This window comes from Oncorhynchus mykiss, chromosome 21, assembly GCF_057628025.1.
Source record: "Oncorhynchus mykiss isolate SJ-2025 chromosome 21, ASM5762802v1, whole genome shotgun sequence".
Lineage (NCBI taxonomy): Eukaryota > Metazoa > Chordata > Actinopteri > Salmoniformes > Salmonidae > Oncorhynchus > Oncorhynchus mykiss.
The window spans coordinates 53,063,628-53,078,572 of NC_143042.1; the positions used below are offsets into that span (position 1 = coordinate 53,063,628).

General features: G+C 40.3%; 1 protein-coding gene across 8 annotated transcripts in view; it reads left to right on the forward strand.

Moving 5' to 3' along the window:
- elavl2 (ELAV like RNA binding protein 2) overlaps positions 1-14,945 on the forward strand; it is an 87,908-nt gene that overhangs the window by 30,752 nt on the left and 42,211 nt on the right. For 2 of the 8 annotated variants that reach the window (XM_036958290.2, XM_036958292.2), the window contains exon 1: positions 3,470-4,689. The exons of 4 other annotated variants lie outside the window; for them this stretch is intronic. The gene's annotated coding sequence lies outside the window, so the exon portion shown is untranslated. Of the gene's footprint in view, positions 1-3,469; positions 4,690-6,457; positions 6,613-14,945 lie in introns of those variants that run through there. 2 more of the 8 variants (XM_090214913.1, XM_036958291.2) reach the window with 2 other exon arrangements.

Genomic DNA, 14,945 nt, shown 5'->3' on the forward strand with positions numbered 1-14,945 from the left:
TTCAAGGGGGCCGAATACTTTCGCAAGGCACTGTGTATATATATATTTCACCTTTATTTAACCAGGTAGGACATTTGAGAACAAGTTCTCGTTTACAACTGCGACCTGGCCAAGATTTTTATTTTTATTTTTACCTTTATTTATAAAGCAAAGCAGTGTGACAAAAACAACAACAACACAGAGTTACACATGGGATAAACCAAACGTACAGTCAAATACACAATAGAAAAATCTATGTACAGTGACAGGTTGGATGGGGAGCGTGGCTGCACAGTTATTTTCAGGTCTCTCAAGAGATGTTAGATTGGGTTCAAGTCCGGGCTCTGGCTGGGCCACTCAAGGACATTCAGAGACTTGTCCCGAAGCAACTTCTGCGTTGTCTTGGCTGTGCACTTAGGGTGGTTGTCCTGTTGTAAGCTGAACCTTTGTCCCTGTCTGAGGTCCTGAGCACTCTGGAGCATGTTTTCTTCAAGGATCTCTCTGTACTTTGCTCTGTTCCTCTTTCCCTCGATCTTGAGTAGTCTCCCAGACGTGACGCTTGGCATTCAGGCCAAAGAGTTCAAACTTGGTTTCATCAGACCAGAGAATCTTGTGGTGGCTTCTGTCTGGCCACTTTACCATAAAGGTCTGATTGGTGGAGTGCTGCAGAGATGGTTGTCCTTCTGGAAGATTCTCCCATCTCCACAGAGTGACCATCAGGTTCTTGGTTATCTCCCTGACCAAGGCCCTTCTCCCCCGATTGCTCAGTTTGGCCGGGCGGCCAGATCTAGGAAGATTCTTGGTGGTTCCAAACGTCTTCCACTTAAGAATGATGGAGGCCACTGAGTTCTTGGGGACATTTTTTGGTACCCTTCCCCAGATCTGTGCCTCGACACAATCCTGTGTCAGAGCTCTACGGACAATTCCTTTTACCTCATGGCTTGGTTTTTGTGGGACCTTTATATAGACAGGTATGTGCCTTTCCAAATCATGTTCAATCAATTGAATTTAACACCGGTGGACTCCAAGTTGTAGAAACATCTCAAAGATGGTCAATGGAAACAGGATGAACCTGAACTAAATTTTGAGTCTCATTATAAGTGTCTGAATACTTATGTAAATAAGGTATTGCTATTTATTCATTTTTTTAATACATTTGCAAACATTTCTAAACCTGTTTTTCGCTTTGTTTTAATGGGGTATTGTGTGTAAATTGATGAGGATTTAAAATGTTATTTTTTATCCATTTTAGAATAAGACTAAGGCAACAAAATGTGGAAAAAGTCCAGGGGTCTGAATACTTTCCGAATGCACTGCACATTTGAGTCATTTAGCAGACGCTCTTATCCAGAGCGACTTAAAGGAGCAATTAAAGGGTGAAGGGCCTTGCTCAAGGACACATCAACATGTTTTTTTTCCCCACCAAGTCGACTTGGGGATTCGAACCAGTGACCAATGCTCTTAAATACTAGGCTACCTAACATCCATATTTATATACTTGTGGGGTTAACCTTTTGAGTGTAATCAGAGAGGGTCATGGGTAAAAGCAGTTGGGTGGATACCTTGATTTGACTCCTCCAATGATGAGCAGTTGGGTGGATACCTTGATTTGACTCCTCCAATGACGTTCCTGATCACTGATGAATAAACTACCACGAGGATAGAGGAGAGGAAGACGCATGGCCTGGTTAGAATCCTTCACAAATACATCTATCCTTTCTTGTCTCCTTGAGGTAATCACAGATCTATGAGGGGGTATTGTGATTATTTCAAGGAAAGAGGGAAGCTTTTGAAAAACAATTGTTGTTAAAAATGCGGTCAGATTTTCTTTCATCTTCCTATCAGCACTTTTTTTAATGTCCTTTTAAACTATTCGAGAATATAGTCCAATTTCAATACTTTTAAAAGTGTTTCCCAACCCTAGTCCTCCAGTACCCCCAACAGTACAAATTATAGATGTAGACCTGGACACAAGGGCTTGATGAATCGTGTGTGTGTGCGTGCTTGTCCAGGGTTTCAAATAAAAATATATGTACTGTTTGGGGTGCTGGAGGACCAGGGTTGGGGAAACACTGCTTTAAAACACTATTTTCTCCCTTCCATGAACTAATCCCAGATTGAGCACAAATTGATAGGTGTAAACACAACCAATCCAGCCATGTCACAACAAGGATTTCGTTAAGGAAAGCAGAAAGGAGAAATGTATTCTTAAAGTGTTTTAACGAGGCCATTGTGTAACATAATTCACTGTTATGGCTGTGCCAGTGGAACTTTTTGATGCAATTTGAAATTGTCATTCAGTACAACAAAGCAACGTGCAGCACTTTGACGAATTACCATCAGGTTGCATTACCTAAATAAAACACTGAGTGCTCAAATTAATTCTGATGTAAATGCAGACGAGGCTTATATTATGTAGGCCTGCTTGACGACCATCTTGAGAACATGAAAAATGCACAGGGTGATGCTGATACTCAGATTTATCACTTTAGAATGTGTCAATTGTGCTGTCGGTGCCGTCATTCTGTTACCAAACTTTGCATCTGCACTGTTCTTCAAGTAAATGTGTTTCTGTCAAATGTTCTGGGGAAATTGTTAAAGGTTCAATGCAGCCATTTTTATCTCAATATCAAATCTTTTCTGGGTAACATTTAAGTACCTTACTGTGATTTTGTTTATTTTTGACCATTTTAATTTAAAACAAATAGCTTCTTAGCAAAGATCAATTTCTCAAGCAAGAATGTTGCTGGGACTGTCTGGGAGTGGTCTGAGTGGGGAGGGGAGCACTGAAAACTAGCTGTTATTGGCAGACAGGTTTGGAACTCTCGTTCTTATTGGACTACTAACTAATTTACAGACAGGTGATGTCACCAGGCAGGCCAAAACTCAAACCTTAAAAATCCCAGATGGTCTTTTCAAGCAGCTCTTACACTAAAAGGGCATTATCATAATTTCCACAGTATTATTCCAACCTCATAGTGTGGAAATGTATATGAAACACAGGTAATCATGTTTTGGACTGCACTGGGCCTTTACAAGTCGTCTGTGTGGATAAAGTTGTATGGTATGTTTAACTTTGCAATCACTGGTTTTTGATTGGCATACATTTTAAAGTGAAAAATCTGAGTCATTATCATTCTGTGTTGGAATTGCCCATCACTAAAAGACTTAGTAGTCCTATATATTCGACCTTTCATAGCTGATCTAGGATCATGTTTCACGCCCTTAGCCCTGCCTTTAACCATTGCACAGATAAACAACAAAACAGGTCTTGGACCTGTTGTTTGGGGGCAATAACCTATTATAGGTTATGTAGGTTTCCACACACAGTATAGTTATCCATACCATTTTTTATGATGCACAATGTAGGTCTATCCACTATTCAACATGTAGATCTTTTGAAAACGTGACTTCTACTTGTACTGGGGTAATGCTTACGCTTACGTACACCTTGTTATGAATAACATAGCTAAAACGCTGTGGGGAAAGCAGTAGGCGAAATGTCTACACCCGCTTAGGAAGTACAAAGCGCATAGGAAAACCTCGTGTTCTCTGTCAGAACTCTGGTTCGCTGTCCTTGGTGCTGAAAGCTGTGGGGCTGAATGCCGATTTCAGGATTTCTTCGTGCGGTGTGCATGGAAATACGACAGCAATGCCTCTTATTCCACACACTATTTTGCGTTGGTGCAACATATTGGCTTTTATAATGTGCAGTAAAGATCTGTAGGATATAGCATTTTAATATCGTAGACCTATGGCACACGGAGTAGACTAGGCTATATTGACTTTACTTCACAGCTTTTCAAGTTGGCAGTTTAGATGCCTCAACGAATAACGAAAAGTTGAGGGGCTTTAGATTATAGCCTACTTCGTTCAATTGAAAATACGTTCCCACGTGTTGGAAATGTGTCCTTACGTGATCGACTCTTTCAATAGGTAAAGGATCTTACTGTAACCTATAAAACGGCAAGATTTTAAAGCGTATTTTTCTGTTCAATCCACGACAAATTAATTATCAAGCAAGACATTTTGTCATTCCTGCGTGCCAGATATTATGTGGCAATTCGGTATTGTTAGACATCAAATTCCATATTAAGGAGAAAAAAAACTTGATCTTTTTTAAATGGCATCAAATAGAACCAATGAGAAGCCCGACGAGGACGCGTTATAGCCAATTACATTCAGGCATCTCGATGCATCACGGTGGACGGAGCTACTCCGGGTATACTTCCGCGTGCATGCGTGCTCGTGTGTGTAGGTTGAATGGATGAAACAACGAGAGCGGAGAGGTATAGCGTTGCTGTGATACGGCCCTATATATTTGCTGACAGGACTATCTTCCTTTTAAAGACAACCTCCTCCTTACATTGGTTTTCACTTAGTGATGTCGCGTATTTGTGTGGTGAACCTGTAAAGAGCAAGACAGGCAGAAGCCAGCTTTTTTAATTATTTGATTCATTTTATTTCTTCAGTTATTTTTGATTTTATTTAATCCATTGGCTGAAAGGGACTCATTTCTGTATTTTGGTTAAATAAATATTTAATTTAATCATTTTATCTTATTTATGTGTTGATTTATGTTTCCAAGTTTGAACTAAGAGAAAGGCCGAATTCATCTTTTTATAGCCTATTTGCAAGTGTCTTCTTCATTCTCTATTTTTAAAGAGATTGTTTGGCTAAGGACGTCCGTAACTTTCATTTGTAGAAACGGTAAGACATTTATTCATTATTAGCCTATGTGAAATCGATATTTTGTGACTTCCAAGTTTTATAACAATATGATTGTAGGCTATTGTTTAATATCGTAGCCTGCACTCTCATCGCATGAGAACCATAGCCAAATGTTCCAGTTACATTTTCGTTGTGGTCTATTTTTTTTTTCAGAGATTAATTGTGTAGAATTGCGATGCATAAATATGAATATCTCGATTAGATCAATCCATCTGCGCCTAGATTCTTTGCTACCCATGTCAAGCTACATTATGTGTGTCAGGTGAACGCGAATCTTTGGGTTTCGCATGTCTTATTGGTAACCAAGCCACGAGTGTGAATACTACAATATGCATTTGATGGGCTATAGGCAGCGCGTTGTCTTCAATAGTATTGGTTAAACTGGTTATGTATTCTGTAGTCTTCTTTTCTATACAATGGGAGTGACACATTTACTGATTAGTAAGCCGGTCTCTGCACATGGATGGTTATTTAGCTTATTACCAGTTTTACATGATTAGGGTCGCAATCCCAGACCCTATACTACGTAACTAGGATAGGTTATGGTCTAAACTGCACGACAAAAAAGTGCCATAGTTTTTTTTGTTGGGGGGGGGGGGTCAACTATGGATGGTGGTAGCCTTGCCTGCTTCATCGATTTAAAACTTGGTGCATTAATCCCTGAATACACTAATTGATAAATACAACTAAACGCATGTCATTTATGCACTCACTCGTTTGACAATACGATTTGGATTGGCTATTTTAAACAGGCCCTGGAATTAATTGAAGAATCGATGATGTAGATCTAAGGTGTGAAACATTTTGCTTGCGAATTCACGTGCGATTTGCATTTAAATCCAGACTACCTGAGACTAGCCTATGCACCACGAAGACCCACATTCAGGTGGATGTCTACCAAAGGAGGCTGCCGAGGGGAGGTTCACTCATAATGGTTGGAACGGAGAGAATGGAATGGCATCAAAACACATGGAAACCATGTGTTCTGATGTACTTCATATCGTTCTACTCCAGCCATTACAACGAAGCGGTCCTCCACAATTAAGGTGCCACCATCTTCCTGTGATTTCTTCAAAAAAAAAAGGCCGTAAATCAGAGATGCAGTGGTGGGACTTTCAAGGGCTCTATCCATTTTTAAAAGCATAATTAAAAGTACCCCAATCCTTTCACCTGCACCCTGCTTTAAATGGGCAATCTGAGATTGATACATCAATTTTAACTTTTAAATTAATTATATAGCCATAGATTATTTAATATTGATACATTCCCCTTAGGTCAACTGTGGTACCCTATCAGAACCCAGAATACATTTGTTTACTATTGTTTGTAAACAAACACTATGACCTCAACATGGTTTAAAACTATCATTTGAATTTCATGGAGGGTCAGTGTTTGTATCCATTGAATCTGTCTAAGAATTCCTCAGCTGTTAACCAAAAACAGTGGCGGGAATGGGCTTTGTTGTTTGCTACTGCAGATTGGCCCTTCAATTAGTCAAACTGAAGGAATTTCAAATTATAAAAAATAAATAAAAAAAACGAGGGAAAAAATAAACAATTCATTGCACTAGGCTACAGGGTCTTCATTTTGATTCATGAATAGCTAGTTTTTATTTTACTGTCTGGGACCTGGATGACCCATGGTCTGTGCACCTGAAGCAAATTAAAATGTGCCTCCCTTCTATTTGGGCTGGTTGACAAGTGGAATATTCCAATTCCTACAAATCCAAGTAAGATAACTCTGCTATTGGCTGCCTATCTTGTCGCTTTATTTAGGATGGTTACGTTCCCGCCACTGTCCAACCATTCTCGACCTTGCAAACTTTGGAGAAGGACCGGTCATTAGTTGCATGGACTTTCGTCAATTATACAAATTGTTGTAAAACTGTGTTTATTACCCAAGGTAAGAACTGTAAATAATATTTTACTGTATCCAACGAAGAAACCAAACCGTAAAAACAACTAAAGAAAATGGCATGCTCTTTCAAATGCTAAAGTTGCTAGCTAGTTTGGTCGTGAGCCAACCTTTTGCAGGGACATCTCAGCGTGGCTATCCACAGTATGTATTGGTTCACTTTCTAACGTCAGCCGGCTACAATTTGCACATGCATGATGTTTTTGCCCTTTTTTTGTTGTTGTTAGTCAATGTTTTGTACTGGTCCAGATAGCTAGTCCATTGTAGCCGACTAACATTTAGAAAGTGAACCAATGTATGCCAGCTAACTAAATAGGTCACGTTAGCTGCCGTAGACAATATATTAACGACGTGGCCACACTAGTTAACCCGCTTACTGTTAGTCTAGTTAACCAAATTTCAGTCACGGGTTTAGTTACCTGGTTAACTTATTTGATAGGCAACGCAGTGCTATAATGTTAGTTAGTGACCGGTCGGCTGAGGAACCTGGGTTGAAATAGTTGACTGTCTACTGCTTCGTTGAAGGCCATTTGAAACAGGCAGCGTGTTTTTAATTAGCCACGGGTCAATTGCTGGCTATGCAGTAACGTTATACCGGCATGCAGATTGTCATGCGGTTCATATCAAGATGTGTACCCACGAGTTGGCTTGTCACACAGTCAATACATTTAATATTAGTACTTGTATCTAGTTTATATGCACAGACTCGAGATAACAAATCACGGGTGCATATTCACCCATAGCACACGATGTAGGAGACAATTGATTGGTAATGCAGCGCGAGGTCAGCACATTTTGTTACTCGAGCAATTAACGCAGGTGGCAAAGATGAGCTAATTGTAATGGCAGCTCTCGTCTCCCTGCATGCAGTGTGGCATTCCTCTCCGTGAAGCGCGCACCTAATTGAGGTATATTCCAGCTATTGAGGTAATTGCTGGTTCTGGTTGGTTCGAACTTGCAATCTTTTATAGCTAGCTATGGTATTAAAATATAACATTATGCATCCCACCCTCATGTGATTGTAAGGCCTGTGTTCCAGGTTGACGCCTCACATGGATGCTTTAATGCAACGATAAGGCACGAGGGGGTGTGGTATATGGCCAATATACCATGGCATGACGCAACGCCTTACCGTTATTATAAACTGGTTACCAATGTAATTCTGAGCGTTACGAATACATTATTTGTCATACCCGTGGTAAACGGTTTTGTTATACCACGGCTGTCAGCCAATCAGCATTCAGGGCTCGAACCACCCAGTTTATAATTAATCTGAAACGGCCTCCAATCAGAATATGCTTGAATAGAAGTAGCACATGAAACTAACCGGGTTCAATGCCCGAACTTCTTAAACATCTAAAACGTGTTATTACTGTATTTAGACATTAGTTCACTCATATTGTTATACCATTTGTCCACACCTCTCATGAAAGTAGTGTATGGACACATGGGGAAACAACTTTTCATCTAGTGGTTTATCAGTTTCTGTTAGATTCTGTTACTTATTGGTCTTCTTATAGTTCGACCAGCGAAACAACACTCAGTTGGCATCCCTAGTGCTCACGGTTGTTATCTGACCTTGGGTACTGAACAAGCAGTGTCTGTCGAGATGCTTCAGCATTGTCTCGGGCGTTTGTTTTCCAGTGAGTAGGCAGTCTGCAGTGAGTAATCAGTCAGAAGGTCATGAATAGATTACGAATCATCAAGGCAAGCAACTGGAAACGTGGCCAGTGACTATTTACTAGGAGGCTGCTGACTCATGTGTCCTCTCTGGTCTTGTAGGGAGGGGTGGTGGGAGGGCGTGGTTCAGTGCTTCCCTCTTGTAGCTAGCTCAAGTCTCATCTCTTCTCCCTGAACAATATTGCCACACTAAGCCAGGGATTCCCAAACTTGGTCCTCAGACTCCAAGTTTGCATGTTTTTTTTTTTGTTTTTTTTTGTCCTAGCACTACACAGCTGATTCCTGTAATCAACTAATCATCCTTTGATAATTTGAATCGGCTGTGTAGTTTTAGGGCAAAATACAAAATGTGCACCCCCTTGGGGTCCTGAAGACTTGAGTTTGTGGAAATGCTGGCTTAGGACAAAGTTAAAAAATAAAAAATAGGTTTAAAATAATTCATTGGCAAGGTGGTAGTTGGTAAATATAAACTAGAATTTGCTTGCTATTTTTTAAGTTGATGTTCGGGGAACATAAATTGAACTACTTTCTTTTTGAATCTTTCCTGCAAGTCTCTAAAAGTTTCCAAGAATTGCTGTTATTCATTGGCCTAAGATGCTGTTTGGGCAATTCCCTTCCTCATATATCATGTTCCTTCCATGATTTCAACAGATACTGTGAGGGACATAAGAGGGGATACGAGTGGTTGTCTTGCTGTTTCTTTTTGAGCCCAGACATTTTAGCCTTTTCTAAATAAAAGGCTGCTGACAGAACGCTTAAAGCGCATGAGAGTGAGTGAACTTCCAAAGGCCATGTCAGTGTGCAGCCCTGTCAAGAGAAATGGGTTAGTTTACAGTGGGTGGTTCCAGCTGAAAAATGTTACTCCTGAAAATTCGAAACAAGTTCCTGTTCAAAAATTGCCCATTTTTATGTGAACAATTTCAAAATGTGCGTTTTTTTTAAAGGACGTGTGTTACAATCACCACTGGTCAAAACCAAGGTCCCAGCTCTATCTCCTTTCTCTCTGCAGTGAAGGAAGGTTGAGTCCTGTGGTGTAGATGGTATGTGGGGCTCACGCCCTCGCGCTATATGTTGGCCACAAGGTGTCCCTCCCCACAGTGTGTGCAGGTCATTACCCAAGGCCAGCAGCCGCAGTGTCCTTGGACCTGTATCTGCGTCATGGTAGACCACCCTCAACTCATGGCATGTGGTCCCCCCCCCCCAAAAATGAAGCAGATGCTGTTTAGCCATGACTAAACTTCTCTGCCTTCTAATGCAGTGGTCAAAGCAGATAGCAATAGCTTTATTTATTTTTTCATAAATGTTTACATCACACACTCAAGTAGAACTCCTAGGGCTTACTTAAAAAAACATATATATAAAATGTTTTACTTGCTTGTAAAATGATTTAGCTTATTAAGTAGAAGTAGTAAATTCATTAGGCCCTAATCTACGCATTTCACATGAATGAGCAGGGGTGCAGCCCAGGCCCACCCACTGGGGAGCCAGGCCCAGCTAGTCAGAATGAGTATTTCCCCACAAAAAGGCTTTATTACAGACTGATATACTCAGTTTCATAAGCTGTCCGTGTGGCCCCCCCCCCCGTAGGTGAAGCCAGATTTGGATGTCCTCGGCTGGCGTGGTTATACTTGGTCTAACGTTGTGAGGCCGGTTGGACATACTGCCAAATTCTCTAAAACATTGGTCACGGCTTATGGTAGAGAAATGAACATTCTAAACTCTGGCAACAGCTCTGGTGGACATTCCTGCTGTCAGCATGCCAATTGTATGCCCCCTCAACTTAAGACATTTGTGGCGTTGTGACAACTGCACATTTTAGTGGCCTTTTATTGTCCCCAACACAGGGTGCACCTGTGTAATGATCATGTTCAATCAGCTTCTTGATATGCCAAACCTGTCAGGTGGATGGATTATCTTGGCAAAGGAGAAATGCTCTTGAACAGGGATGGAAACACATTTGTGCATTTTGAGAGATATGCTTTTTTTGTTCGTATGTAGCATTTCTAGAATTTTATTTCAGCTCATGAAACATGGGACCAACACTTTACGTGTGTGTGTTGTATTTTCTTAGTCCTGTCTCTCAAAAGGTGCCATTTCTGTAACTATTGCAGTGCTGTAATAGCAAGAGTCGTGTGTGTGTGTGTGTGGGGCTTGGTTGTCTTAGCCAATTTGTGGTGGTAGAGTAGCTACTCCTGTGACGTGAACAAAATAAATGTCAGGGCTCATTGTAAGTGATGAAGTGCTATGCATTAATGTTCAAGGACACACACACACACACACACACACTGAAAAGGGCCCTTTGGAACACCCTGACCTTATCAACACAAAACTATGATTCTCCCGTAGTCTAGTACGGCCTGTGCATCTGCATGCTCCTTCCATGAAGTGCTAACTGCAGTCCTAAGAGATCAATAGTGTCATTTTAGCTGAGAAACACTGAGGGGCTGTTTTTTTTGCCGTCATTTTGAAGTGGGTGGCTGACTATCTAGTTAGCAGATGTTTGTTTCGCATCGGCATCGATTTCAGAAACGTTCTTTCAGAAATATCGTATACTTCGAACATGGAACGCCGTTGAGTTCAGGCAAATGAGGCCTATCTACTCCCCCCCCCCCCCCCCCCCCCCAGAGTCTGATCTCGTGCATGACGGTTTTATGTATCTGCGTCCAGTATGAAGGACATTAGGTGGTTTCGCTAGTTAGCAATTGTGCTAGCACCTTCCTTCAAACTGCACACAGACAAATGAAAAAATGTTAACCATGAGTTCATCTGACTGAGGAAGTAAATAAAAGGTCTCGCTGCCAAAATCCTGAACTATCCCTTTAACTCACATACCCAAGTAGACTTACGTTAACAGTGTAAACTAATAGTGCGAAACCTACTGCTAATATCTGCAAGTCTGTGCAATGCATTTGTACACTTAACTAGATGCACTCACTGATGTCAATCAGTGGTCATTGCAAAGCACTCACCAGAGAAACGTATTTAGGCTACTCTGTTTTTCACAATCTGAAAAACAGAAAATATTAAATCCATTAAAGTTTTTTTTTTTTCTGTTCACAGAAAATTGCCTTAATCTGCATTTGCTGTACCTGCTCATATTTCTTTAAAAACAATTCCTTGATTTGATGTGGCTTGTGTGGAAGGTGAGGTTTCTTTTCCCACAGCATGCTCTTAACTCTAAACTGCCTAGTGTAGTGGAATTATCTGGCCCGTACGCTACCAGGGTTTTCCACAAGTACATAGAGTAGCCAGCCAGGCGTCCCCGATCCATGAGTGCTTGCCCCCCCCAGAGTTAGATTTTTTTTGTTTTTTTTTCTCCATCCGAAATACACAGCGAAATGGAGAACTTTATCGCGTGTACGTCCCAGATAGAAACAATTTGTGACAGTGTAGAAAGACAACTTTTACAGTTTTTTAAATGTATGAATTCAGTGTATTTAGTCGTTTTGGGTATCGTCTAGGGCTCTAGGCATATATGATCAGACCTATTTTCTAAGAGAACATTAAACCTGTCTTCTTGATTAGTCCTATTTACAGTTTTTACTGCAAGATATATGAATTGTCACTGTTCATGTTATCTATTAACCTCTAGTGAGACCCCATCCCGTGAACGGGACCGTTGTCATCTGACACTAATTAGCATAACGCAATGGACATAAATATTCCTATTCATGAAAATCACAAGTGAAATATATTGAGACACAGCTTAGCATTTTGTTAATCACCCTGTCATCTCAGATTTTCAAAATATGCTTTACAGCCAACGCTAGACAAGCATTTGTAAGTTTATCGATAGCCTAGCATAGCATTTTGTCCAGCTAGCAGCAGGTAACTTGGTCACGGAAATCAGAAAAGCAATCAAATTAAATCGTTTACCTTTGATGAGCTTCAGATGTTTTCACTCACGAGACTCCCAGTTAGATAGCAAATGTTCCTTTTTTCCAAAAATATTATTTTTGTAGGCGAAATAGCTCCGTTTGTTCTTCACGTTTGGCTGAGAAATCGCCCGGAAATTGCAGTCACGAAAACGGCGAATAATATTCCACATTAGCTCCATAATATTGACAGAAACATGGCAAATGTTTATAATCAATCCTCAAGGTGTTTTTCAAATATCTATTCGATAATATATCCATCGGGACAATTCGTTTTTCAGTAGGACCGATTGGAGTAATGGCTACCTCTGTATTTTACGCGAGAGTCACCCTGGTAGCCATCTGTTGACCACTTGTGCAATGTAGCCGCCTACGGGTATTCTTCAACATAAATGCGTGAAACTACGTCACAATGCTGTAAACACCTTGGGGAATACGGAGAAAAAGTAATCTGGTTGATAGACAATTCACTGCTCAATAGGGACGCATTGGAATGCAGCGCTTTCAAAAGATGAGGCACTTCCGGATTGGATTTTTCACCAGGTTTCGCCTGCAACATCAGTTCTGTTATACTCAGACAATATTTTTACAGTTTTGGAAACTTTAGTGTTTTCTATCCTAAGCTGTCAATTATATGCACATTCTAGCATCTTGTCCTGACAAAATATCCCGTTTACTATGTTTTTCTCCAAAAATGAAAATACTGCCCCCTAGTCAAGGTTAAAACAAATTGCGTAAATGGCCCACCTTTATCTTGAAAAATTAAATTAATGTTTAAATTGAAAGGGTTTTCAGTCTTAAGCAGTGGTCTAAAGTGCCACCAATTTGGTCGCATATTTATTTATTTATTTTACCTTTATTTAACCAGGTAGGCTAGTTGAGAACACCTTTATTTAACCAGGTAGGCAAGTTGAGAACAAGTTCTCATTTACAATTGCGACCTGGCATATGCAACTAGATAGTTTGCTTTGTGACCAGGAGTTTTTTTTTATTTTGGGCTATGCGACTATGGGAAAAAGTCTCCCAGATGATGATTTATTGTCATGTGGATTCGCTGTAGTGTTGAGTGCCCTAGAGACGAGCAAATGCAAAGTCGTTTAGCGTCTTGGTCGCTCCATTACTACAGTGGAGACGGCCTCCTTCTAGTTCAACCAGGTCAACAGATCTGACCTGTATTACAGAGCGCAACATTTTTTTAAACTTCCTATAGCGGCTCACTGGGACTGCTTTTTACATAGTGGGCTGTTCTAAAACTACTCATGCTTCGATGCCGTTAACCATTTGTTTCCTCTTTGTTCAGTCGTGCTATCTCATTGGCTAACTAGCTAAACCTGGTAACCTGAACAGTAGATCCATACATTTGGGGGCACAGTGAGAACTTGATGTTCTTAAAGAGACGGTGTACAATTTTCTATGTAAATGGCATCTCAACAAGAAATGGTGCTTTTACACAATGTGGCAACCTAATAGTCCACAAATGACTTTGTAATCTCAACGACGGGTATTCGTATGAACATTATGGCTCTTTATAATAAATAAATGTATTTTCAGGGTTACATATTAGTTTCTAGCCCACCGCGTGCTTCAAAAGTAGCCTTTTATTGGGCCGATATGAATTGTAGTTATCTCAATCAATAAAAATAAATCTTTCTTTGGTGTTCCTTACTTTGTTGGGAGTATCAGTGCCACGTTTTTATTTATTTAGAGCCCCGGTCTTATTATATATTTATGGTTTTATGTAGCCTAAATTTAATAAATTATCATTAGGTTGGGCTCTATAAAATCAGTTTTTGCATGATTCCATCTTGGGCTTTTCCCAAATATATAAATATATTTTTTTTTTGTCCACAATGTTTAAACCAGGAGAACATGTTGAAGGTCTGGGGAAAAATATGATGAATGTAGATTTATGGGTGTAGTTAACATTTTTAATTCACACTTAGCGAGAGGTCGGTTGTTGTATAGCGATGTGTTTTGTAGCGCACATTTAATGGTCGAGTTTACAAAGCAAGTACCCACTAGATTGATTTTAAAATAATCATCGTCATTCTGGCAGGTAGGCTACTTCGTCGTTAACATTTTGATAAGGTTAGCCTGTTTTCACTAGCGTCATCGCTAACGGCTACACAGAGGGAGACGAGAGCATCGCAGACGGCGACGTTTCTCATTGCCTCTTGAGAAAGTTGCAGGAAGTACGAATCATGAATGCATTCTGTTCATGTTTTTATGATACACTTGGGCAAATTTAGTTCATTTTCAATCCATTTAGTTGGTTCCCTAAGAGAAATACTTTTGAAACGTGTTTCAATGCCTTGATTCCGTGAGGGCCGTAATGGTCATATTTGGAATGAGGCTCTCCACTACCTACTGTTCCTGCAGTGATTTGCCATCTTCAAATGTTTTCATATTGTTTTTTTTGCAGGTAATCGCCAACAAGTCTAGGCCTCTAGGCCAGTAGCATATGCACATTTTTAAGGAGCTTAAGACTGTCAGCCAATCAACATCCGAGGCTCGAACCGCCCAGTTTATAATATTATGTATCCATCCACATTGCAGGATTTGAACGGCGAAAGGGGCGTAGGAGAGAGACTATCCAATCGGACACCTTTAAAAAAAAAAAGAGTCAACACTTGCTGTTCACTTGTCAATCACAGCTCAGGACAACAATAGACTGCGCCACAACTCTGGCTGGCTGTATGAAACGTGCAAAATAAAATGTGTCAACAATTTAGGCTAAGTGGGTTTAGATTCATCGGTACCACTTGC